Raw genomic sequence first — 25,593 nt, 5'->3', positions numbered from 1 at the left:
CCCTCAGCTTTCCTTAAACCAGGGGTAGGCGACATGTGCTGTGGAACTACACATCCCAGCATGCCCTGCCACAGTTTTGCTGTTAGGCCCAGGGCATGCTAAAACTTTGGCAAGGCATGCTGGGATGTCTGGTTCCACTGCAGCTGGAGTGCCACACGTCGCCTACCCCTGCAAACACATTCCACCATCGTTTCATAGGTACTGAGGCTGATTTGCGCATAATCTCCAACCTTATATACATTGTGTAGGTCAGAGGTTCCCAAACTCCGCCATTACATTGCAGGTTTTAGGGATATCCATGCTTGAGCCCAGATGGTTAAATCAAATTGACTGAGGTACTAATTAAGTTACCTGTGCTCAAGCATGGTTATCCTTAACACATACTTGCCTACCCTCCTGATTTGGTCGGGAGCCTCCCGAAAATTGCCTCCTGCCCTCCCAGGAAGGCAGGCAAGCCTCCCGCAAGCTGCTGACCCCTCCTGCCACCCCCCTGCGATTACATGAAAATCCCTGGTGGGGGCCTGTGACGCGATTCACGCCGAATCACGTCATTTTGGCCCCGCCCCCTGCTTTACAGTGCCGGGATTATCGGCATTGTGTAGCGGGGGCAAAATGACGTGAGCACATGGCCACGCCCCCGCTCCGCCCACAGCAGCCAGTGACTCCCCCCGATTTTGCTGATCTGGCTGCCCCCTCCCGGAAGGGGCAGCCAGAATGTCAGCATCTCTGCCTTAAAACCTGGACTGTAATGGCGGATTTTGGGAACCTTTAGTGTAAAGGTGTGTACACACTGGGCGATTAAAGTGGACGACTGAACGATAACGTATTGTTCAGTCGTCCACTTTATTGTCCATTTTTAACACCAAAATGATGCACGATAACGACGATGCGCGTTCCTGCGGGTCGTTCGTCATTATCGTTCGAGTAAACATGCAGGCCAACCTAACGATGTCGTCAGGTTGCTCCATGTTGGGGAATGGGGGAGAGAGCCCGGCGCTGAACGATATTGTTAAAGATATCGTTCAGCGGGTGTGCTCAATATCATGAACGACATTGAGCACACCCTGCCGGGGATACACTAGACATCGCTCAGGGAGCATATCGTCTAGTGTGTACGCTCCATAAAAGTGTTGATCCAGGAAAAAGAAGGGATTTCCAGTGTGGCAGCTGCTTATTTCCCATCAAAGGATAAAGACTCTCCTCCCTGACCGCACACAGCAATACGATGCTTTCCCTGGGTCACACTGTGCCATGTTCTCATTAGCACTATAGATACCTTTTCCCGAATGACCCGAGTCACTTGTGAGACCCTATTCCCATCTGTCCTGTATGTTTCCCATTTATAATAACTGGGACTGCATTTAATTACTGGATGACAGTGTTTTTATTTAATTCAGGCCAGGTTAGTGCATTTGTAAAAATATTGTCTAATGCTGAGATGGTCAATGTTGTCTTCCAATTTTTATACAGTTCATAGTTACCCAGGAAACCTAATTACAAATGTTTTATGGGCATTTATAAGCTAGAGACTGACACCCTGCATAAAAAGCTCCCCTAGTTCTAAGGAGATAACTCGCCAAATGCGTAGCTCACAGGCTCAGCGTATTAGAGTTCATCATTACCATGTGCAAGGACGCGTTGGGGAATAATAAGCCCTGTCTTTTCATTTTCTTTGTCACGTCACTAGAGAGGTGGAATCGGATGTGTATGAAGATGATGGGCTTCTATAAATCACACCATAACTGTATAACTGTAATCGCCTCAAACTACACATAAAGCTGAGGTAGTGCCACATATAATAGCTTCATAATCATAACCGGTACATGTGGTTGGATATTCCTTGCGGCAGTTGCTATTACACATACTGAGGGGCGTTTATGAAATCTGATGCATAGATAATTGGGTAGAAAATGTGCTAATACCTATAGCAACCAATCAAAGCCAGAGGGCGCCCTGGGTTGTGCCGTCTCCGTCATTCAATTAACTCATTACATTCGTTATTTAATAACTAATACCCAACATCGCCTTAGATTTCGTAGGCCCTCCACCTCCCGCACCATAAACAGTGACGAAAATAACAAATGTAACTTCTGATTTTATTACATTTAGACAACAGATGTTTCAGAGAGGTCTTATGGGGGGGATCCACTAAGCGATTTAAGCAAGCGATTGCACGATAATGATGTCGTTATCGTGCAATCGCTTGTAAATCGCGCATGCATCGGGGATGTTTTGGACGGAAGTGACCCGCGAAGCGCGTGCCCGCGGGTCGCTTCCAACATCCGACATCGCCCGTACATGCAGGTCAAGCTGACGATCTCGTCAGGTTCTGCATGTGCGGGGATGAGGGATGTGCCGGGACTGAACGAGTGAACTTTCAGTCTAGGCACATCACTAGCTATTCAAACGACAGCACGATTGCAATGTCGCAATCATGCTGTCGTTTGTATGTCGCTAAGTGGATACCCCCCATTAGCCTCTGTGATTGATTTGGTTCCTAGTCAGTGACGGGTTCGAGCCTCTCTCAGCAGCTTTCAGCAGATAGATGTGAAGCTTCTCCGCAAGGTGTCCTGGCCAAAATGCATTGTCATCCGATGTAAGAACCGCCGCTTCAGGTTTATAAAAATAATAAAGAATAAAGGGGGATAATAGTATTATATATTCCACATATTGAGATGTTTTAAGAACTTTTTTAGTAAAGACACTGCCAAGGTCATGTTGGAGATGGGCAGGGCCTCTTTGTTCCGCATATAGATAGCTCGGGGTTATAGGGAAGGATTGCATTTAGTAGAACATAACTAGAAGCTGTCGGTGATGTAACCAATAGGCTCACTTCATGCTATTTATAGTCGATAAATTATTTTCAAATTTGTATTCAGTTTCTTATTGTAATCCAATCAAAACTGAACAATCTGAAAAAAATCTATATATTTTTTTAATATGTTATAGAAGATGGTGAACTGCACCATCACCCCCATGCGTGGGGTCTATATGAAAAGTAAAAACGTACTGTCACGATTTGAGGGGAAAGTCCCTATGTCAGACTTGCCTACCCTCCCGATTCAGTCAGAAGCTTCCTGAAAATCTGGTGCCGCGCCCGGCCCCCTGGAAAGGCAGGAAAGTCTCCCGGAGGCCGCCTACCCCTTCCCCCCCCCGTGGGCCCTGATGATGCGATCTGAGCTAAATTGTGTCATTGTGGACCCACCCCCGTCAATTTCCGCACTGTGAAGAGGGGGTGGGGGCCATGTTGACACGATTGTGGTCACGTCCCTATGCTCCACCCCCTATAGAGTATCATCCCCGCATCACGCCCTCTTTCAGATGTGATACCCCTCCCCGCTGTGGAAGCCTGACAACTCCCTCCCGGAAGGAGGGAGCTGAAAGTAGGCAAGTACGCCCTCTGCGGGCAGTTGGGAGGTGTAACACCACCATGGTACCTCTGGTACCAGCAGCAACTGAAGGGACCCCGAGGGGTGTTTGGTTCCCTTTTTGAATGTGCTTGGGAATTGTGCGCTAGATTTGTCTTGGTAAAAGTGTCGCTATATATGGAGGGGTGGTGTATTCTGGCCAGTGGCCGTACTGAATGACATGTACGGATCAGTCTTTGTACCAGGACTCTGAACCCCTTTGTCCTCCCACAGCTCACCCAATCATTTCCTGAAACTGCTCATACGTCATCCAACATCTCAGAGTTTCTTTCCTCACTCTTTTCTTGCCCCTCACTTTAGTCCTGACCCATTTGACATAGGTTTCCGGAGGATACGGGCCATCGCTAGGAAATACAAAACAGAATGGAGGAAGTATTGAATAAGAAGGATACAAGTAACATAAAACCCTGAAACAAAACTTCCATTCAAGAAATGACAAACAATCTCCCCCAATCTTATTTGGGTCAAGTCAATTTGATAAAGATGATTGTGTTCTCTAACTTATAACAGCCACTCCAGGTCTCGCCAATTTTACTTACATCTGGGGCTATGGGTTCGCTCAGCTGGGAATTCCCATGTTTTATTTGGCAGAACTAACAGTAATGCATAGCCCTGTTTAAGCTTAAGCAAAGTATGTCTGAGAGTGGTATAACTTTCTTAAATGTAAAGCTACAACTAATATCCCTCTCACACCAAGGCAAGGACCCGGGAAAAAAAAACAGGTCATGTGTCAGTGTGAATAGTTTAACCTGGGTTATGTGACCCAGGTCCGTGGCCATGGTCATGACCAGAGCTTTTCCCGGGTCTAAGCCAGGTACGCTGTGGTCAGAAAGGGTGTTCCTGGGTTACCCTACTAAGCTCATTGGCGGATCAGAAGAGGTCAGTGATGATATCGTCTACAAGCTGCAGAAGAACAGCAATGGTGACTTGGCAGGTGAAAGAGCTTCTGTCTATTCCAGGGGAAGAAGAGATAAAAAGTTTGTTATACCCCTTTCAGACATAAGCCTGGGCTCCAACATGGCTCCAACCCGTGATTTTGAACACAGCTTCAACCTGTGCCCCAGCTAGGGTTCCCCTTCCACACTAATGACTTGGATCAAATATTGATTCATCCCTTATGGGACAACAGAGCTATCTCCACTAACTGTAGACTTCTTAGGTGGTTTTCTGATTTCTAGAAAGTCAGGGTGGGACTCTCGCGTTGGCTGGACATGTTCCACAAATGTCATACTGTTGTTGAAACTTTAATTGAAACATTGCCATACTCCTGTGCTATGCTTAAGGCACGTACATATACAGAATGTTTCTGAATATATTTCACCGAAGGTATTTGTCTCCATATAATAGCAGGGGGTGAAGATGCTTTGTGGCCTACATATGGATGGGGGTCACCTGGTCATGTCAAATTTTAGCATGACGTATATTTGTGGGGGCATTTCACCCTTGGGTTGCCCATGGGGCCCTTACAAAATCTTACTATGGCACCCAAAAATGTCTATTTAAAAGATACCATAGTGGGAAGAGGTATAGATTGTTTGCGCCATTTATACATTATGTCTATGTGTCCCCTTTGCAAAAGAGCATAGTGCCAGCACTCCCTGACACTCAGCTCTTTCCCTTGAATTTATCCTTGGACATGGTTACTGTTCCGGGCTGGCGAAGTGGCAGCTGGTGCCCTGGTCCGCAGGTGATCAGTTTGTCCCCTGGATATAATAATGCTGTTTATAGAGGCACAGACAATATGGAGAGATTTACAGGCTGTGTTACAGTATTACCTACATCTTACCATGCAGACACAATTGTATGGTCCCACGCACACCTCCAGTGAGGTCTGATTAGTATGATTCCACACTCATCTCCTGTGAGGTCTGGTTAGTATGGTTCCACACTCACCTCGTGAGGTCTGATTAGTATGGTTCCACTCTCAACACCAATGAGGCCTGATTAGTATGGTTCCACGCTCACCACCAGTGAGGTCTGATTAGATTGGTTCCACGCTCACCTCCAGTGAGGTCTGATTAGTTTGGTTCCACACTCACCTCCAGTGAGGTCTGATTAGTATGATTCCACACTCACCTCCAGTGAGGTCTGATTAGTTTGGTTCCACACTCACCTCCAGTGAGGTCTGATTAGTATGATTCCACACTCACCTCCAGTGAGGTCTGATTAGTTTGGTTCCATGGTCACCTCCAGTAAGGACAGATTAATATGGTTCCATGCTCACCTCCAGTGAGGTCTGATTAGTATGGTTCCATGCTCACCTCCAGTGAGGTCTGATTAGAATGGTTCCACGCTCACCACCAGTGAGATCTGATTAGTAGATACAGAAGAGTTTCTACTTTTGAATTTTGAAAATCTGATCTAGAAACATTCCTATGTCCACTGAGTGGTTTGTACTTGTGTTCCAGTGACTGCAATGAGGGGGTAATGAAATAACCAGCCCAGAACCTGCGCAGCATACAGGGGCCCCTAGGGCTGCTGGGACCTATTGCAGTTTGTAAAAGTAATTTATTTGCTCTTGATAGCACATGCTGTTATGTAATGGGTGGTGACTGGATTACCATGTTACCCTATAACATAGGGGTTCCCTACCACGGTCCTCAAGGCACACTAACAGTCCAGGTTTTAAGGATAGCCATACTTGAGCACAAAGAACTTAGGGCCTGATTCAGAGCCGGACGCTATTTGCGAACGGTCGTTCAGAAAAAGGGGCCGGCTATTTAAATTGAGCGCTCGCTCTTTGCGGTCTGTTGATGCCTCTATGTCTGAGCGAGCGAACGAAACATGCGCTTGCTATTTTGTAAAGATGCCCCCTGGCCGTTTGCATCATACGTCATCTCCGCTATTTATTAGATTAATCGAGTACATCGAAAGGTGTCTGAACTGCTCGCAGTGCTTGTGGTAGGTTTTACTTGACGCTGCTTTGTTAATTATGCACACCCATTAAACGCACGTTTTGACCGTTTGGCACGCCTGCGTTCGGATCTCCACTCCCCGTTTTCAAGCACCTTCCCCTGTTACCACACACCAACGCCTCATTCTGTCACTCAAATTAGCAGACCTTCGCTGTTTTGAGAGTGCACGATTTCCAACCGCAATGACTGGTTGGTGCATGCGCATTACGACCCATACACATGCGCAGATGTGCGAACATTTCTCGGAGCGAACGAGCGGCCGCTTATGAGCGCCTCTGAATCAGGCCCTTAATTAGTACCTTATTTTGATTAAACCATTTGTGCTTTAGCATAGATATCACCAAAACCAGGACTGTTAGTGTGCCTTGAGGACCGAGGTTGGGAATCACTGCTATATCATACAGATGACCATGTATACTGGTGCACTTTCAAATTAATTGGCAAATATGAAAAGTCTGTCTTTCATTCATAGTTAAATGGACTGTTAAAGTTATATTTGTCTCAATTTAATTATTTCAGTACATTGAGTGCTACATATGTTTGCATGGATACTATAATAATTTAGTATTTGACTAAAATAAAAAAAGTGATTCCCCTATTTACGTAGTACATTATATAGCTTTCCCAGTTATGTTACAGAATATAGTGTCCCTACTATATACATTTCATCCTCCCCTCAGCTACAATCAGATGCTGCATCCCATCCCCTATTTAGGCACCTCTCAGCCTTATCTGTCTAAAGCTGAATCGGACCCTGGCACCAGGAATATCCCCAATTCAAGATGAAAGTCTCTAGAGCACACATTATAAAACTGGTTCCTCACCTCGTTCCAGCAGCTTCTCAGTGAGAGGAACCTCATAGGCCTGGCACAGTCTCAGGATCTTGTAATACTGCTGCAGCCCCTGTCTCCGGTACTGTTCCACCAGCTCTACTGTTTCCCCTTCCCGTGTAGAAGGCAGGGAATGAGCATCCACGGCAGCATTGCCAGTGCGCACCAAACGGCACTGCTCTAACTGTGCTGTCGCCAGGTTCCCTAAGCCTGACACTAAGGGCCTGATCCTGAACCATGCACAGGTTCGTAGGCGGCCGCATCTAGTGATTTTTTGCAGACCGCGCAGGCGTTTCGGGTTGCACATGCATCTATGCGAATATATGCACTATTCATAGTGGTACGCCATTTTGAGTACGGATACTAAATGGATGGCAACAATATGGATGCGCATTTTGTGGATGTTTCATGGGTTTGCTGTGTTGCGTTCTGTTATGAGTTGTGTGAATGCACAGTAAATGCCAATTTCAGACGCATCCCCTGCACCCAATATAGGGTAAGGGTAAGTGCCACTGACAGTGATGACTGCTATTCCTGTACGAAGTATAACTCTCTGGCAAAGGATGCTGAGACTTGTAGTTCAGTAACAACGGGAGTGGTGGCAATGCCTTCGTCTCTCCATCTTTGGTATCCTCACCTTTACTCTGCGCTTCCTCTCTCTGTAGTTTTTCCCAATGTCCTCCATGTCCTCATAGCTGAGGAGTCTTCTTTCCTCCAAACTGACTGGGGGAACCTGCAGAAACTGTGACCTGCTCCCCCCGCTTTGCACACTGTGGATTGGCCAAGATTCTGTTCTTATGCTTCCTAGGCCATCCAGCATCCCAGAGAGGGTCACCACAGGCTGAGAATTGCCTCCCTCAGTGTTGTGGCCGCTGGGAGGCTGGAAATACATCACTGCGTCTGCAAGGACAGCGGAAACTTATGTTTAACATGATCGTGGCCAACGGAGACACAAAATACGCAGCATCGCAGCTCACGTTACACCCATACAAAAACAGTACTTATGCTTTTTTGTAGTGAAGGAGCAATCTGTTCTCTGTACCCACAAAGGATGATGTTACCACAGGCATAATGGTCCATGCCATGGGCAGTGTAAGTATGGTCACACCATGTTTTCTGCCATGTTATCACTATCCACTCATTTCATTGAAAATTTCCCATTAACACCACCTAAAAACTAACAGCCGTAATGTATAGATGTATGACGTAGCCACCACACTTATCATGCTCTCAGCTTTGTCTCTCATTCATTAGATAGAAAACCAATATTTGGTCAGTAATAAGACCATGGGCAACTATTCTGCAAAGGATGGATCCCCAAGGTGAGGGTGTGTAGGAGATGACCGTGTTAGTCTGACGGTTGACCCATTCATATTTTATTTTTTTATTTACAGTTTCTTATATAGCGCAGCATATTCCGTTGTGCTTTACAATTGTAAACATTAATAGAACAAAACTGGGTAATAACAGACAGTTATATAGGTAGGAAGGCCCTGCTCGCAAGCTTACAATCTATAGGGAAATAGGCATTGATACACAAGGATAGGTGCTATATATTGCATTTTGGTCCAGCCAGAAGGCACAGTTGCATGACCCATTTACACCGGAATGTCAGCCAAATGTCATGAGGATGTGAGAGAAAGACGATGTGTGAGGTTGTGTGTGGACTGTGAATGGGGATGTAATTACATATGGGGCTATGAAGGTTATGTGGGTGGTTCTGGAATCTGATAAGCTTGCCTGAAGAGGTGAGTTTTCAGGGATCGCTTGAAGGATTGGAGACTAGAGAAAAGTCGTATTGTGCGAGGTAAGGCATTCCATAGAGTGGGTGCAGCCCGAAGAAAGTCCTGCAACCATGAATGGGAGCAAGTAATGCGTGGGGATGAGAGACACAGATCTTGTGCTGAGCGGAGAGGTCGGATAGGGAGATATTTAGAAATGAGTGAAGAGATGTATGTTTGTGTGGTTTGGTTAATAGCCTTATGTGTAAGTAAGAGTATTTTGTATTGAATACGGTACAAAACCGGCAACCAGTGGAGGGACTGACAGAGCGAGGCAGCAGACGATGAACGTTTGGCAAGGAAGATAAGCCTTGCAGCTGCATTCATAATTGATTGTAATGGATATAGCCTGTTTTTGGGAAGACCAGTAAGGAGGCTATTGCAATAGTCAATACGGGAAATAATAAGTGCATGGATTAGAGTTTTTGCAGTGTCTTGTGTGAGATATGGTCGAATTTTGGATATGTTTTTTAGATGTATGTAACATGATTTTGAGACAGATTGAATGTGGGGAACAAAGGACAGTTCAGAGTCAAGGATGACACCAAGGCAGCGAGCTTGTGGAGCAGGGTGGACTGTCGAGTTGTCAACAGTGATAGAGAGATCAGTTTGGTAACCGTTATTGGCTGGTGGAAATATAATTAATTCTGTTTTAGAAATATTAAGTTTCAGGTGGCGAAATGACATCCAAGAAGAAAATGCAGAAAGATATTCAGTGACACGGACCAGTACAGATGGTGATAAATCTGGGGAAGATACATAGATTTTAGTATCATCTGCATACAGATGGTGCTGAAATCCAAAAGAGCTGATTAGTTTGCCAAGAGAGGAGGTATAGATTGAGAATAACAGAGGCCCTAAGACAGAGCCTTGTGGTACTCCAACTGATAGAGGTAGTGAAGAGGAGGCAGAGTCAGAAAAACGAACAGTAAAAGAGCGATCAGATAGGTAGGAAGAGAACCAAGAAAGAGCTATGTCCTTAAGACCTAGGGATTGTAGTGTGTATATGAGAAGAGAGTGGTCAACAGTGTCAAAAGCAGCAGAGAGATCTAGAAGAATTAGGAGTGAGTAATGGCCTTTAGCCTTGGCAGTGACCAGATCATTTACTACCTTAGTCAGTGCTGTCTCTGTGGAGTGTTGGGAACGGAAGCCGGACTGAAGTGGGTCCAATAAGTTATGTGAGTTAAGAAAGTGTGTGAGGCAGGTGTAGACAAGTCTCTCAAGTAGCTTGGAGGGGCATGGGAGCTGGGAGATAGGACGGTAATTTGAGAGAGTGTTGGGGTCAGAGTTTTGTTTTTTCAGAATAGGAGTAATCACTGCATGCTTGAACAGTGATGGAAAGTTGCCAGTAGAGAGAGAGATTACAGATTTTAGTTAGGGTTGGGATAAGCACAGGAGACAGAGCTTTACTGATTTGTGAGGGTAAAGGATCTAGAGTAGAGGTAATACAGTAGGAGGAAGAGAAGAGGGAAGATACTTCATCTTCGTTTGTGAGATCAAATGAAGAGAATGTGCCAGAGGATTCAGGTAGAGAATCTTACTTCCATGTTCTTCTTCCTCTAGGAATAATGTCCCACTGACAGCTCCTTGTAGTTGATTTGATTTTTGCTGCTTATTGCTGAGTGAGATCACCAGGTCATCAAACTGCAAGTCACTGATGGGAAAATTAGCCTAGGAAAGAGCAGGGCTTTCGTTACAGTCCAGCAATCAGTTCAATAAACCTCTCAACTATCCAAGGTTGAATGCAGGAACTGAGGAGCCTATTACATGAGGGCCAGCACCACTGGATACACTTTTTCTATACGATAGCTATATTAGAAAGATTTTTTAAATATAGTATGTATTTATATACAAGTAAGAGAAAATAAGAACTTAGGAGAGAGTTATCCTTTGACCAAACAACCCAACCACCATTCTTAAATCTTCACCTCTTTTCTCACAGTCTTCAGGTCATGGCTGGAGATTTGCTTCCTCTTGCTCTTGTCTGTCTGGTTATAGAGGTCCACCAAGCACAGCCGGCACTGATTCAGGTAACCTTCCAGGATAGCCAGGGCTTCTGGGTTAGCCTGCTGGATGGTGGGTGTGATCACACGGGACTGCGAGCTCCTCATCATGCAGCGACCGCCTGCCTCAGTTTTATATGGCTGAAAGCAGAATACTATAGTTATCTGGTAACAGGGATCATCTAGTTGAGGTATATCAGATATCACAAGTATCTGGGAATAGTGAAAAGATGTTTCAAACCAGAGCAGATGCATTCTCAGTGCAGCCAACGCAAGTTCCCTGAAAACCCTTCATTATTTAATCAGAGATTTAATCAGTAAACTGAAATGCTGCCTCTACTTGGGGTGTATGTCAGTATGAGGGGGTGCCAAAATAATTTCTGGAGGGAATGCTGATCCTTGTATTGTCATGCTGGAGGATCCTGGGGTGCCACCAGGTGAGTTAGCGTTCAATATATGACCCAAAGTGGTGCTAATATTATGTAGTGTAGGAGCTGATTGGTCGGTACTTTATCTCCATCCATTTTCTCTCTCTCCAAGGCTTAGTACTTAGGGCTCAATTCAGACTCGCTCGCTAGATGCGTTCGCACGCACACAGCCTATGCAAATTCGGCACACAACCAGCAAGGCAGACGATTGCACGGCAAGGCATAAGCACGCCCACTATGTCTTGGCATGTGATTGTTTTGTGTATGCAGATGCCCACCAGCCTGTCTTAAGATACCCACTAGCGCACGACATCTCCAGGAAGCGTATGCAACCATCGGTACATCGGGTACCATCAGAAGCGAACACAGCGCTTGAGGTTGACTATACCCTACCGCAAGCGCTGCGAGCACTTCAGTGTAAAAAACAACCAGGTGACGAGTACAATGACACTGCCTGTTAATTATGCACGCCTCTGATACGGTGTTAAGACACTTGGGCATGTCTGCATTTGCACCTCCACTCCCCCATTTCTAGTGGCCAGCCCCTGTTACCACCCACAAACAGCTGCTCCTGTCACTCACTCTGCTGGGCTGTCTGCGAGTGTATGCTTCCCGATCGATCGGACTAGTTTGCACACTGCGATGCATACGCATGCGCACATTGCAAACCATCGCCAGCAATGAGCGAATGCTTCTTAGAGAGCGGGTCTGAATCAGCTCCTTAGACCCCAATTTAACTGCAATGATGCCAGGAGAAGATGAAGCAGTGTAGGTGGAACTCCAGTGCACAGAAATGGATATAGTGCTAAAGCGTGTGTGGTTGAATTGTAGTGTATTGCTATTCAGAAGTTGCTTACTGCCCTTTACCATCTTTAAATAAAGTATACCCCACATTTTTAATGACTGATTTGGGTCAATAAATAAACATTATGTTTTACCATCCTCTACCTGTTTACACCTCCTATTAATAAATAAGAATATTGTCCTTCTGTAATAATAACATGGTCTTAGCTCTCAGTATGTAAAACACGCTTAGCAAAACCAACATGGTAGCTCCCACTGAGTGGTTGAGAAGATTCATATAAGTCAGTATAAAATACCCATGTAACACTATAAAGATTTGAATGGGCAGTTACATAGAGTTTAAGGATAAGTGTTTCACATTTCTGGTTAAGTCCCACCTTAAGCTGCATCGGTGATGAAGGATAAGTTTGCCTTTTGGCTTTCGATAGGACTAAAGTTGCTGAAAACTGTGATTTCTAAGTGCTGAACCCACCGTTTCTTCAGTGGTTTCTAGGGACATTCGACTTTTGAGACTTCTCTCATCTATCCTATCCTGTACCCTGGTTTCTAGGTCTGTCAGGTCCAGTTTTCCATGCAGCCATTTGTCTATGTCCCCCATACTGTCCAACTGGGTCCTGAACTTCTGTCTTTCCAGTAACCAGTCAGAAATGTTCTGACCGATGTTACTAGTCTCTCCGATCTCAGCCATCCTTTCAGATTCTGACTTAATGATGCTGCCAGAAGCCACAAGCGATGGTTCCGTAACCTCTACTGACCCAGATTGCAATTTTTCCACAAATTCTCCTACTTATTCTGCTATTTCCATGGGCGACAGATCTCTGGAGCTTACACTAGGGCTGGTCCTGGAATGGAGAAATATGTAAGCGGCTGAACATGTCCAGGATCATTGTTTTAGCAGTTCTGCTTCACAAAACAACATTAGACTCTAATTTGATCGCAAACGCAAATTAGGTTCACTGAAAAAAAAAAATCACAAATTGCGACACCCATACAAAGCAACACCGATGACTATTTTAAGTGTGGGTCTTGGACAGGAGCCTATGCGTCTGATTTATGCCAGACACATATCACAGACACTTACTCCTCACCTGCACCCATGTTGGAAACCATTTTTATAAATGTAACAACCACATTCACTGTTACGCATCAAATACATTTTGAATCCTGGCGGTGACCATCGCTACGGCATAGCCGCACGTGCAAAATCGCCTACTGCGTCCAACATCGACATTGCGTGCAATTTTGGATTAAGCCCAAGGAACAGAGGAATTGTGTAGCTGGAAGGTTATGCTGGAACTTGCAGTGCCACTACCGGCTGAACCTGGACTAGATGGCAGACATAGACCACTCCTGAAAATGACCAAATAATAATAGATAATGAGAATAGCCTCCGGCTGGACAGCATGGTACCTTGCAGTAAAAAAACAGGGACAAATATATAAAATTGTACCCACTGTAAAAAATCTGATATCAGGGTTGTCACACCCCATGCATTAGTGATTATATCAATCAGGCTTCTAGGCTATAATAAGTTAACACAGGGCTAGGCAACGTCACGCACTCCAGCTCATCTGGTACTACAAGTCCCAGCGTGCCCTGCCACACGGTTATAATGCTCTAACAGCAAAGCTGTGGCAGGGCATGCTGGGAGGTATAGTTCCACAGCAGCTGGAGTGTCACACTTTGCCTAACCCTGCTAAAAAAAAAAACTAGTGTATAAAATAAAGTACCCCTGACATGAAGGAGCAGCTCCCCAGCTATGCTCTGTAGGTGCAGGAACCTTCCAGTCCCTCTTACATCCAAGGCTTGTTGCTTTCAAGGTACCATGGTGATGGCCCGACCCCACTCTCTGATTGACCTGGTTAAAACATGTCCCCAAATGTCTGACAGTGGGTCTGGCGTCGTCTCCATTTTCTTGAAGACCGAAGCTGGTTGATGATAAGGATGTGGGCTCAAGGAAAATGTCTCCTGTACTGGAGACAAGTTGTTTAATTAATAAAAAATAAAATAATAATAAAACAAATGTCAGAAATCAGAATTCTGTTTTGCTGCCAGTGAGTGTTTGGCTCTCTGCTGCCGGTAATATGCCTCACAAGCTAACATCTGATTTCCTGTGGAAGTAGCAGAGCAAGTTTGTGTCAAAACCGTGGTGTGTACCCCAAATGGATGAGTAAGTTGTGTTTTGTTCACTTTCTGAGGCAAAAGATCTTCTAATTGACATGATGTTAGTCCTGGTGGGATGATACTACGTGAGTTTGCATGGAATGATTTTTTTGTTATTATTGTACTGTAGGTGTAGAGGGGTGTGAATAAAAAACGTAGGATATAAGGAGATTTTGGGGTGCTTTGAGGGTACTTAAAAAAAAATTACAAATGTATTATTTTTCAATGAGAAAACTACTGTAATTACATTTGGGGTGATTAAACTAACAAGTTGATTTTGGGGTAATTTGAGGCACATGGGGTTCTGCAGGTTGTTCCAACATTGTATCCTTAAAACAAAGATTTTCCCTACCATGGTCGGTATTCAATTAGTTTAACGTCCGAGATAAAGTTCGCCTGCCCGACTTTCCGTCTACATCACGTGTTTTGGACACGGAAACTTATTGTGTGCGCCCCCGATATTCACCCTATTTAATTCCAAACCACGCAAAAATGGCAAGCTGCGAAGTCGGAACAGGTGGAAAGTGCTGTCAGAAATGGGAAAATCAGCCTGAACCCCCCAAAAAGATGCACTAACATTGGGGATCAGTGTAGATGTGTCTGAATAGCTCTTATAAATCTATTTGGGGTAGTTAAGTTGTGTTAATTGCTTCTTATTAGCGTCTTTGCACAAGTGGTGAAGAATGGCATAAAGCAGGCTTTTTGGGGAAAATAAATAGTCCTGTATAAATTTGGGGTACATGAAAATGGGTGCTAGCAGGGTTTAAAGTCTCTAAAGTGAAGTTTTAAATATCGTGAAAAACGCACCTGCTGCATGCACCTGCAATCCTAAAAACACCTGACCCATCCTTACAGACCCCCAAAAAGTCTATTTCACTAGTTTTTATGCTTGTCCCCCTACTTTTTACTTCGCCCCCAAAATGAAAGTACTTTTTTGGGGTGTTCTTTTTTTTCTGAATTTTTTGACACAGTTGTCCTTTGGGGGGGCTGTCCCAAGGGTTCTGAGTGGTTTCCCCACCTTTGCACCCCAAAATAAAAAAATTGCACTTCTTTTCTCCTGCTATACAGAGGCGCATCATTTTTGCCTATTACATTGCATTGACTTTCCATGTACGCGAAAAGCGGCTGGAATTGAATATGGAGATAAGTTTCCGCCACGCAATAAGCCGAGATCGGCGATACTTTTCCGCGGATCTCGGCTTTTTGCGTCTAATTGAATATGGCCCCATCTCTCACCCCCAGGGAGGTGCGGATGGAAAAATTTTGTGTTTACTCTGGTGGGTTCAGTGCATACTTGCCTACTTTTGAGAAAGCATTTCAGGGAGATTGTGAAAGCAGCACCTATGAGCGCGGCAGTAAAGTGGGCGTGTACTGCTACATCTGAGAGGCGTGTCATAAAATTGATTTATAGCCACATGTAAATGAGCCCCAAAGCAGCTAGTAACATCTACTTGTTGATGGAAACACACTGATACTTCTCAGAAAATACATGTAACCATAGGGATCATTGTGCTTTATAACCAATGCAGGTAAATTATACTAATGATCCCATTATAATGTATATATCTCTTTTTTTTCTTTTATATAACAGTGTCATAATGGGGGTAAGATGAAATGAGGGAGATTGGTAGACTCTTCAGGGAGACAGGGAGATTGCTGCTATTTCAGGGAGTCTCCTGCACAATGAGGGAGGGTTGGCAAGTATGGTTCAGTGCGATTTCCTATTGGATTGCAACATGAATTTGCTATGTGAATTTGCAGAGAAAACATCAACTCGCACCTCACAATTCGCACCGAATTGGATTCGTTCCTGTCAGTAAGCAGTGTGTATTGCAGTGTCTGTGTCAGTAAGCAGTGTGTATTGCAATGTCTGTGTCAGTAAGCAGTGTGAGGCATTGTCCTTGTCAGTAAGAGGTGTGTGGCTGTGTCAGTAAGCAGTGTATTGCAGTGTCTGTGTCAGTAAGCAGTGTGAGGCATTGTCCATGCCAGTAAGAGGTGTGTGGCTGTGTCAGTAAGCAGTGTGTATTGCAGTGTGAATCATTGTCCGTGTCAGTAAGCTGTGTGTGGCTGTGTCAGTAAGCAGTGTGTATTGCAATGTTTGTGTCAGTAAGCAGTGTGAGGCATTCTCCTTGTCAGTAAGAGGTGTGTGGCTGTGTCAGTAAGCAGTGTATTGCAGTGTCTGTGTCAGTAAGCAGTGTGAGGCATTGTCCATGCCAGTAAGAGGTGTGTGGCTGTGTCAGTAAGCAGTGTGTATTGCAGTGTGAATCATTATCCGTGTCAGTAAGCTGTGTGTGGCTGTGTCAGTAAGCAGTGTGTATTGCAGTATCTGTGTCAGTAAGCAGTGTGAGTCATTGTCCTTGTCAATAAGTGGTGTGTGGCTGTGTCAGTAAGCAGTGTGTATTGCAGTGTCTGTGTCAGTAAGCAGTGAGTCATTGTCCTTGTCAGTAAGCAGTGTGTGGCTGTGTCAGTAAGCAGTGTGTATTGCAGTGTCCGTGTCAGTAAGCAGTATGAGTCATTGTCCATGTCAGTAAGTGGTGTGTGGCTGTATCCATGTCAATAAGAAGTGACAGCATCAGTAAGGAGGGACGCAGGAGGGGCGTGGGCATTTAATAGGTTAGACAAGAATATATATGAAGTCACTCCTTTTGCTTTAGATAACTTGTTTTGTTTTCTTACATTACAGCCTCCAGCCTCAGAGAGTCCGTCTGGACCACAGCCGTATAGCGGTGAGGTTACACAGCAGATGTAGCAGCAGCATCCTGCCCACCTGAAATCCATCCTGCCCACCTGACCACCTGAAATCCATCTTCTTTGGATGAGTAAGTCAGAACCAGAAACTGCTCTGGTCACACAGGTGGCATGTGATAGAAATGCAATAGAATTTCAAAGCAAGTTTCTACTGCAGGGTCCATAGGGTATCCACAGGATACCTTGGGGTATAGGCGATGGCTCTGCCGTCGGGCACCACACAGTTAATCTTTTAGTCCCTGGATGCACTGGGTCCTCCTCTCCTATACCCTGCCCCCAGGCCAAGGTACCTTCAGTTTCGTAGGTGCCCGGCCGGAGTCGGGTCACTGCACAGAAGGGATGCTGATACAGCCCCTGAAGATGTTGAAGAATGGTCAGCATGGACAGTCCAGTGGACATCCATGCTGCCACTCCGACACCCCACCGGCGCCGACCACCGGTACTGATCCGGGGAACTCGGCGGGCTCCTAGGGGTTCCAGCTAGTGGGAACCCCTGGGGGTCTTGGACTGTGGCCGGATCTTCACGGGGGACATTGAGGTAAGCAGCGGATGTCTGCAGTAGGCCCCCGCTGAAGCACAGTCCACCTTTTTGTCCCCAGGGCTGGGGGCTCCCTGGGGACGGCTGCTTGTGGAGCCAGGCAAGAGCCTGCGATCACTGAACCGCTGGGATATGGGGCTGGAGCACCACGGAGTTGCGCTCCAGCATCCTGGGAGTTAAAGGCATGCCAGGGGAGCGTGCTTCCCTGTATAGAACAGGCGGCGCCTCCCCCGATGCACACAGCGACGCTTTTTCCTCAGTGATTCAGCGGGCTGTTCCAGCGTTCCTCACCCGGGCCCGCCCACACTGTGCTCTCCGGTGCCCATCTTTTTTGAGCTACAACGCTGGTCTCACACAGCGGTGCCTGGTTCCCCCCTGCATACCTCTCCTCCAGTAGTAAGGACAGAGTATGCAGCACTATTCCTACTAGACATTAGGTCTTGTAGTCGATTATAGTGCTATTGTGCAGGTTATTTTTTCTGCATAGTTGGTGACTTATGCTAGCGCTGTGTCTGATTTCTTCTGTCAGCCTTTTTTTGCTATCCCTTTATCTTTCCTCCCTTCAGTCCTCTCATTACTGTACCGTCAGGGTGGGAATTGACTCACAGTCAGAAGTTCTCACTGTGTGGTGGGTCACATTATGTATCCTGTCTGGGAGCGAAGATTCAATGCTAAATAGTGCTCCTCACCAACTTGCCTGCTCCAGATGTAAAGTAGGTAGAGGAGAAGGGGATGTATGTCAGGAGGGTTTATGTACAGCTATATTATGCCCTTTCCTGTACCCCTACTGTGCCTGAAATGTCACAGGAGCCTCCATGGTCTTGCCTACACATGCTCTAAATGCCTTAGTGGATCAGTTGTCTGCCCCTCCTGCGTTCCCCCCACTGGCATAAAGGTGGCATAATGTCCTCCTCCACAGGCGCTTCCCCCCCGCAGAACCTATCTGGGTTAACACTTTGTCCACTACAGTTCAGAACCTGACGGGTGGGTTACAGGAACCTCCGTTTAGGCCTGCTAAGAGACCGTTGTTACCCCCCCATCACTCAAGTATAATGATGACATGTAGTCTGATGAGGGTGAACTCCTGGATTTATCTGATTCTGAGCCCCCTCCCAAGGGAGTTGAGTCTGAATGGTAATGCTCATCATGGACAATGGCCTTCCCACGGCTATGCCTACGTACGCTTATTTTAAGGAAATGATTTAACCGCTAAGGTACCTGGCTTATGCATACCCCTTTGCAGACAACTATTTCACTAAATGGGAGTCTCCCTCTTAGGTGGATTCTCATGTGACACGCTTGAATTCAGCTGTGTACATTAATGAGGCAACTTTGGATTCTTACTTCAAGGATTTCGGCAGCGGCGGTGTCCGCTCGCCGCTCCTTGTGGTATGTTCTTGGAGAGCAAATGCGGAATCCAAGAAGGGATTGGAATGCTTACCTTATAATGCTCAGGTTCTGTTTGGCCCTGATTTAGTCAAAATTGTGGATACACTGGCAACAGCTAATTTTGCATGCCTGCCTTGAGCTCCTACTCCATCCTGATCTGGGAGCTCGTCTTTTTGATTCTATCGTCCCCAGGGTAAGCCTAAGGTGCAGTGCTTTCCGAGACCCTCTGGGGCCAAGAAACAGACTTGGAGCGGTAGATGTCCGGCCGCCATACCGGACGACAAACCCTCAGCCTGGCGGGTCAGGCCTCCCCTTGGGGAGCCCCAAGGTGGGGACTGACTTCTACTGTTTGCCCAGGGCTGGTGTCAAACCACCGCAGATGGACTGGGTCCTCCTCACTTAGGTAAAGGAAGTGGTCTCCCACGGATATGCCCTATCCTCCCGAGAAGACCTCCCTATCAATTTTTCACTGCAGGCCTTCCTTCAGTTTAAGAAAGTGCCCTGGAAATCCAGTAGGTGGTGCATTCTATGCTCCTGGCAGGGGTCATAGTGCCTGTCCCGTCACCCCACAGAGGGATGGGTTATTATTCCCACCTCTTTCTGGTACAGAAAAACGTGCGGTGCATACCATCCTAGCCTCAACCTCAAGTTCCTAAACAGATTACAAAAGGGTACCTCTGTTCAGGATGGAACCTCTGCGTTCCATTGTATTAGCTATGGAACTTGGAGACATTGTGGTGTCTCTGGGCAACCAGGTTGCCTACCTGCATGTCCCTATTGCAACATCTCATCAATGTTTCCTCAGATTTGCTGCACTGGATCACCATTATCAGTTTCAGGTCTACCCTTTGGTCTCTCTACAGCACCACGGGTATTTACTAAGGTAAGGGTGGTCATGGCGGCCCTACTGAAGTTTCAGGGGGTTCGCCTGCTTCCCTATCTGGATGACCTCCTACTGTTAGCAGGATCTCCAGAATTACTATGCAGCCATCTGCAACTGACTATATCGGTGTTGCAGACCCTCGGCTGGCGGATGGATTGGAAGGAGTCTTCACTTATTCCATCCCAGAGGAAGTTCCATCTGGGTGCACTGTTGGACTCTCAACAGCAGAGAATCTTCTTAACAGAGGCGAAGCTCTCGGCGTTGCACACAAGGGTACGCATTTGTCTTCAAGGTCGCCGAGTATCCATTACTGGGGTCCATGGTGTCAACATTTGACATGGTGGATTATGCCCAGTTTCACTCCAGACCTCTGCAGAGGTTGACTCTCTCGAGGTGGGATGGATTGTCCCGTCGGATAAAGTCACAAATGATGGTGCTTTCTCTGGTGGGGCGCCTGTCTCTAACTTGGTGATTACAGACGTCTCATCTCATCAAGGTATCCTGGGCTGAGTCCTTCTCACGACGGGTGCCAGTCTTCGGGGCTGGGGGGCTGTGACGGGTCCACATGTTTTTTTAGGGACGGTGGGCTTCAGCGGAATTGGCGCTTCTGATGAATATCTTGGAACTTCGGGCAGTGTTCAAAGCACTACAACATGTAAGACTTATTCTGCACAGACAACCAGTGCAAATTCAGTCAAATAATGCCACTATAGTGGCTTACTTAAACTGTCAAGGGAGGAACAGGAAGTCAGACGGCCCTTAAAGAGGTATCCTACATTCTGACTTGAGCGGACGGCAATCTCCCGGCCATCTCGGCTGTGTTCAGGAGTCCTCAACTGGGAATGGTCTCCTCACCGGGAGGTATTTCAGCTCCTAGGGGACAAATGGGGCCTTTCAGATATAGACCACATGGCCTCCAGACACAGCCGCCAGCTGCTTGTGTACGGGTCCAGAAAAAGAGACGCAGAGTTTCTCCTGGTAGACACACTGTCGGTTCTGTGGATCTTCCAGTTTGTTTCCAGTTTGTGTACCAGTTTCCTCCGTTATCCCTTCCTCCTTGTGTCCTTCAAAAGTTCAAGCAAGAAGGGGGTACGATCCTGCTGGTGGCTCCAGCATGGCCCAGCCATCACTGGTACTCTGCAGAGTCTCTCCATCGACACTTCATTGCTGTTGCCTCAACGTTCGGACCTGTTGTCTCAGGGTACTTGCTTTTACTCGGATCTGGGTCATCTGTCTTCGATGGCGTGGCTTTTGAGACATCCCTCCTATGGGCTAAGGTATTCTCCAACTATGTGGTTAACACCATGCGCAGAACTCGGATACTCGCTTCTGCCAGGATTTACAACAGGGTGTAGTTTACCTAGTTGATGGGTGTCGCCCAGGGGGTACAATCCCCAGGTATTTTGGATATCCAGGGCTCTGGCTTTCCTACAGGTGAGTTTACAAGTTGCCTTGCATCCTTGAAGGTGCATGTTTCCGCACTGTCAGTGTGGTTTCAGCATAGGATTGCTCCACTTCCTGATATCTGCACTTTTATGCAGGGTGTCCTTCGCATTCAGGGCCTGATTCAGAGCCGCTCGTAAGCGGCCGCTCGTTCGCTCTGAGCGATGTTCGCACAACTGCGCATGCGTATGGGTCATAATGTGCATGCGCCAACCAGTCAGTGCGATCGGAAATCAAGTGCTCGCCAAATAGCGAGTGCCTGCTAATTTGAGTGACAGGATGAGGCGTTTGTGGGTGGTAACAGGGGAAGGTGCTTGAAAACGGGGAGTGGAGATCCGAACGCAGGCGTGCCAAACGGTCAAAACGGGCATTTTAAGGGTGTGCATAATTAACAAAGCAACGTCATCGGCCATGTCACTTGGTTGTCTCTTAACCTGAACTGTTCGCATGATTGCGGTAGGATAAACCTACCACAAGCACTGTGAGCAGTTCAGATGCCTTTCGCTGTACTTGATTAATCTAATAAATAGCGGAGATGACGTAGGATGTGAGCAGCCAGGGGGCGTCTTTACAAAATAGCGAGCGCATGTTTCGTTTGCTTGCTCAGACATTGAGGCGCCAACAGACCGCAAAGAGCGAGCGCTCAATTTAAATAGCCGGCCCCTTTTTCTGACCGAGCGAGCGCAAATAGCGTCCAACTCTGAATCAGGCCCTCAGCCTCCCTTTGTCCCTCCAGTGGCTTCTTGGGATTTGGCTGTGGTCCTTAGGGCTCTCCAAGGACCTCCATTTGTACTCCTGGGCTCAGTAGACTTCAAATGGCTTACAGCTAAGACTGTATTTCTTCTAGCTATTACTTCAGCTAGAAGGGTGTCAGATTTGAAGGCTCTTTCTTGTCGCCCTGCCTTTATAATTGTTCACAGGAACAGGGCGGTTCTTAGGACTCGCCCTGGTTTTCTTCCTAAGGTGGTGTCTGGTTTCCACATTAATGACCAGGAGCAGGAGCAGAGATTCAGGTAAGTATATTTTTATATATATATATATATATATATATATATTTTTTTTTTAACCTATCTGCACAACGAGGAAGGGGGGTGGCTACTACTGAGGGGACCTCTACTGGGGGAGGGGTGGCTACTACTGGGGGCGCCATTGGGAGAACCTCTACTGGGGGGGGCTACTCTACTGGGGACTACTACTTGGGGGGGAACTACCACTGGGGACATTATAAAAGGGGCCTACTACTAGAGGCATTGCACTCGGGGGACCACTACTGGGGGCAATAATAGGAAGGGCCACTACAGGGGGCACTGGATAGGGGGGATCACTACAGGGTGCCTGCATAAGGGGACCACTACTGGGAAAACTGCATGGGGGGACTACTACTGGGGGCACTATATAAAGGGCACTGCATAGGGGGGGACTACTACTGGGGACACCATATAAAGGGCACTGCATAAGGGAATACTGCTACTGGGCGCACTGCATTGTGGGCACTGCTACTGGGGGCACTGCATAAGGGGGAACACTACGTGGGGCACTACATTTGGGGGGCCACTAATGGGGGTACTGAGTAAGGGGAACTAATTGGGGGCTGTATAAGGGGGACCACTACTGGGGATACTATATAAGGGGCACTACTATGGGCCTGCATAAGAGGGACCACAACTGCATACTGGGGATACTGTATAAGAGGTACTACTGGGGTTAAGGTGCATATGGATAGGAATGTTCAGTTTGAAAATAAAGGGGTGTGTCATGTTGACACGCCCCATTTTTAAGTGGCCACGCCCATTTTTTTGCCATGCGCGCATTTGGCGCGCGCACATCAGGGGGGGGCTTCCTTTTCAAATTTGCCCTGGGCTCCAAATACCCTAGTTACACCACTGCCTGGGACTAAAAGATTAACTGTGTGGTGCCCGACAGCAGAGCCATCGCCTATACCTAGTGGCGTATCTACAAAGGGTGCAGTGTGTGCGGGGCACACGGACCCCCGGGGGGCCCCGCACCGCACTCCCTGCACCCATTTTTTTACTTACTTACCTGCGCGTGTCCCGCATCGGGTGTCAGCGCTGCTCAGAACACCTTGAAAATGGCCACTGCGACCATTTTCCAGCGCTCTGCACATGCGCAGTAAGCTCCGGGCACACTCTAGTGCCCAGAGTGTATTAAGGCTCTGGTGACTGACCAGCCGTGTCAGTCGGCTGCCAGCCACCAGAAAGAGAGAGGGGGCCCCGCATGGTGAGGGCCCCCTCCTCTCTTAAGACGCCCCTGCCTATACCCCAAGGTATCCTGTGGAACCCTATGGACTTGGTAGAAATAGAGATAACAAAGGTAAGTTCTTACCATAACTCTTATTTTCCAGTTGCACCAGACACCATGTATGCCCTAATATTTAGTTAGAATAAACCCCACAGATATCATTCTCTCTCAACTCGGGAAAATAGGGGTGCTACCATGGACATATTGTTAAATCAAGTAGGGGAATAAAAAAAGGGGGGAAATATCCATAGTGGTGCACTAAACAATACATAAAACATAAGTTTGAATAATTTGTATATATAATAGCAAGGCACTAAAAAGTGAAAATACAGTATATTTAAAAAGAATTTGGTGTGTGTAATGTAAATGAGCATATGCTCCTGATCCACTAAATGTCCTATTATAGATGTTGAGTATAGGTCGGCATATGTGTGTGTCTATCAGTATAGACAATTCTATTTCCATATTGATCTCACATACAGGTGATGCACTAAGTGCTTCGGTTAATATATGTATAGTATGTTATATACCATAGCATATCAGGGATGCTATTCAATAGAGAAGAGGAAATAACAATTCTCCAAAATATGGTCCTATAATTATTGGTTATCGCCTCACATTTTTTTTTTTTTTTTTCCAAACACCCAGTGGAAAACAGTGCAAAACTGTGCTGGGGGCATAGGACCCTGGACCCTCTCCAAAAGGAGAAGGGCCCCGTTACTCCCCAACTCCTCAGAGCCAAAAGGTCAACTGAGGAGAAAAGGGTCTTCGGATCTCCCCTCGCCGAAGCTTGAGGAGACCCCTTGAGTCCCCGACCCCAGAGCCAAAAGGCCCCTTAGGGGGCAAGGGCCTTCAGACTTCCCTCCGCCTCACGGCTTGGGGTCGTCCCTTTCTCCCCAGGGTTGGCCGAAGCTTCCCCCTGGGGAACGAACAAAAACCTTCAGCCCTCCCCAGAAGGAGTGGGCCATGGCCACAAGGGGAGAGGGTGGCCCATAAGGGTCTCACCTAAACCCCATCAAAACACGTGACACAACACACAAATAACATAAAAATGTGTGGTGAAGGTGCAAAAAAAGTGCAAACACACGTGTAAAATAAATAAATAAATAAGACCCCAGCCTTACAGGCTGCGGGAAAAATAAAAATGATCCTTGCCCTAGCCAGAAGGCCGGGGCAAAGGAAAGGTGCAGACAGAAGTAGGTGAAGTGCAAGTGCAAAGTGCCGTACTAGTGCAGTAGGTGTGACCAATACCCGTGCATTTTCAGGCACCCCTGGCTCTGCCATACCAGGGGCACAGGCACCTTGGGCTTCAGGCTGCTCCCGGCCCTGGCAAGACCAAGTGTTTCTCCGTTCCCTGCCAGGATACTGGACCAACCCCCTTAAGAGAGCAGGTACTATGCCCCAGCCGTTCTCCGCTCCAACGCAGGGGCCTCCTTCACCCCCATTTAGGACAGCGGATACTAGCGCCGAGTGTTTCCCCACTCTCTACCAGGAGTCAGTCCTCCCCCAGCACAGTACTCCACAGGGTTTTTCCCCATTCTCCCCCAGAAGCGACATCCAAACCTCTTGAGGCAGAACAGGTACTCCACCCCATGTTTCCCAAGAACAGATACTACACTTGATCTTAGCCAAAAGGCCGAGAAGCGATGTAAATGTAAATGTAAATAAAAATAAAATCTGTTGCTATGAGTGTAGCAGCAATAGAGAAGAATTATACTGCACATATGCTGTAACATTTTTTGGTCAAAAATAGAAGTAATAAATCTAATTATACCAAGAGGTACAAGATGTGAGGTGACAGTTTTCCCGTGGGACCCTCCCCCCTCTTACTAATTTCCTGCGACACCCCTCTCCCTGCTGAGCCAACCTGTCTGCCACCTTGGAAGTCAGCAAATTTGGTACACAGGCTTATTGCAGAGTATGATGTGAATGTGCATTAATAGAGTACATGGGGCTACACTAAGAGGTAATAACTTCAGAA

General features: G+C 46.8%; 2 pseudogenes; both read right to left on the bottom strand.

Moving 5' to 3' along the window:
- Positions 1 to 2,472: 2,472 nt before the first annotated feature.
- Positions 2,473 to 12,877, bottom strand: LOC148454871 (EF-hand calcium-binding domain-containing protein 12-like; annotated as a pseudogene).
- A 12,310-nt stretch (positions 12,878 to 25,187) lies between these two features.
- Positions 25,188 to 25,260, bottom strand: LOC148454870 (U2 spliceosomal RNA; annotated as a pseudogene).
- Positions 25,261 to 25,593: the final 333 nt, after the last annotated feature.

Source organism: Taudactylus pleione, unplaced genomic scaffold (genome assembly GCF_031769625.1).
Source record: "Taudactylus pleione unplaced genomic scaffold, aTauple2 ptg000969l, whole genome shotgun sequence".
Lineage (NCBI taxonomy): Eukaryota > Metazoa > Chordata > Amphibia > Anura > Myobatrachidae > Taudactylus > Taudactylus pleione.
This window is presented reverse-complemented; position numbering and strand designations above follow the sequence as displayed.